The sequence below is a fragment of the Schistocerca cancellata genome, unplaced genomic scaffold (genome assembly GCF_023864275.1).
Source record: "Schistocerca cancellata isolate TAMUIC-IGC-003103 unplaced genomic scaffold, iqSchCanc2.1 HiC_scaffold_176, whole genome shotgun sequence".
Taxonomy (NCBI): Eukaryota; Metazoa; Arthropoda; class Insecta; order Orthoptera; family Acrididae; genus Schistocerca; species Schistocerca cancellata.
The window spans coordinates 10,001-12,500 of NW_026046213.1; positions in this window are offsets into that span (position 1 = coordinate 10,001).

Genomic DNA, 2,500 nt, shown 5'->3' on the forward strand with positions numbered 1-2,500 from the left:
TTGTTGGGCGCAGTCGTACGGTCACACATGTGCCACAGCGTATCATTCAGTACATACGGACCTGTGTGCAGTACAATGTGAGGATTAAGCTTACGATATCAGCGGACAGTGGACACAGGCCGTACCACGACGTAGACTGAGCGCTTCGACATGCGAATGCCAGTGAACAGCTGCGAAGGGCATTGAACACGCAAGCACCTGAACGACCAGCGTGCGAAGGCAGGGTGGAGGGGGGGGGGCGATGTACATCCTGCAGTTGTCCACATTACAGTGTACAGCGGGAGCATGTAAAAAGTAAGCAACACTTGCGAAGTGTTCAACATGAAACGACACACAAGAGGGTGGGCGGTGCGAGTAGCGAACTATATTCAGAGGGTTGTGGTTAGACAACACTAGATTAATGTAACGTGTCATATGCCAATTACAGAGCAGGTTAAGGCACAACGTGGGTTAGGTTAAGGCACAACGTGGGTTAGGTTAAGGCACAACGTGGGTTAGGTTAAGGCACAACGTGGGTTAGGTTAAGGCACAACGTGGGTTAGGTTAAGGCACAACGTGGGTTAGGTTAAGGCACAACGTGGGTTAGGTTAAGGCACAACGTGGGTTAGGTTAAGGCACAACGTGGGTTAGGTTAAGGCACAACGTGGGTTAGGTTAAGGCACAACGTGGGTTAGGTTAAGGCACAACGTGGGTTAGGTTAAGGCACAACGTGGGTTAGGTTAAGGCACAACGTGGGTTAGGTTAAGGCACAACGTGGGTTAGGTTAAGGCACAACGTGGGTTAGGTTAAGGCACAACGTGGGTTACGTTAAGGCACAACGTGGGTTACGTTAAGGCACAACGTGGGTTACGTTAAGGCACAACGTGGGTTACGTTAAGGCACAACGTGGGTTACGTTAAGGCACAACGTGGGTTACGTTAAGGCACAACGTGGGTTAGGTTAAGGCACAACGTGGGTTAGGTTAAGGCACAACGTGGGTTAGGTTAAGGCACAACGTGGGTTAGGTTAAGGCACAACGTGGGTTACGTTAAGGCACAACGTGGGTTACGTTAAGGCACAACGTGGGTTACGTTAAGGCACAACGTGGGTTACGTTAAGGCACAACGTGGGTTACGTTAAGGCACAACGTGGGTTACGTTAAGGCACAACGTGGGTTACGTTAAGGCACAACGTGTGTTAGGTTAAGGCACAACGTGGGTTAGGTTAAGGCACAACGTGGGTTAGGTTAAGGCACAACGTGGGTTAGGTTAAGGCACAACGTGGGTTACGTTAAGGCACAACGTGGGTTACGTTAAGGCACAACGTGGGTTACGTTAAGGCACAACGTGGGTTACGTTAAGGCACAACGTGGGTTACGTTAAGGCACAACGTGGGTTACGTTAAGGCACAACGTGGGTTACGTTAAGGCACAACGTGTGTTAGGTTAAGGCACAACGTGGGTTAGGTTAAGGCACAACGTGGGTTAGGTTAAGGCACAACGTGGGTTAGGTTAAGACACAAATTGCGTTACAAATTGCGTTACATTGCGGTACAAATTGCGTTACATTGCGGTACAAATTGCGTTACATTGCGGTACAAATTGCGTTACAAATTTGGTTAGGTTAAGGTGCAAAATGGGTTGGATTACAGTACACAACATGGTAAGAGATAGTGTGTTTGGGGGGGGGGGGGGCAGGTTCGTTGGTAGTGATCATTGTAAGTGAATGTCTGAGGCAGCGTCAGTATGTCACAGCAGTTCTGTCTCGTCAGGATGCGCTTTTCGCTCGTGACTGGAGGCGCGCCGCGTCTGTGGTTGCGGCAAGGGAGTGGCAGACCTGTGTGATTCATTCCTGCCATTGTTTCTGTGCCGTAACAGGAGGCAGTGTGGTGGTGTTGGGTGCACCCCTGTGTAGGACATGTGTGGGTGTTGGTGGCTTATCTGAGCAATTGTGGATGTTGGACGGGTGGGATATTCTATTTTATAATTGGACCCCCTGGTGTGGTTATCATAGTGTGGATGGTGTACTGTGGCGGAGAGGATGCACCGGACGTTGGTCCATGCTGGTGCTTACATATCGTATCTGTGTCTGTTACAGGCAGAGAGTAATGTGTGATGGAGTGTCTCGCTGAGGTGTGGTTCATATTGTGTGCACAGACTTACAGCATGTATAGGGACAGCGGGAATTTGGCATATTGGATATAACTCGTCATGAAACGCAAGATATAGGGGTGGATTGCAACGTACGAGTGCGGGAAGAGTCCGCCGTTCATCCGCTTGGGTTGCGATTTGGGCGGTTGGGGTGGGGCACGTGCGGGTGCGGGTGGAGTGATTGTCGGTTGACTACTTCGTGCGACGCAGGCACTGGCGTTCGGGTTCCTGTGGTGGACAGATGATGCAGGCTTTGTGGGTGGCGTCGAAAAATGGGTACTGTGGGACCTAGCGATGTCGTAGTCGGGGTGGCGTCTCATAGATGGCGGTATCGTCGGTGCAGCAGGTCATGTTTCGGGAGACTTGCAGATG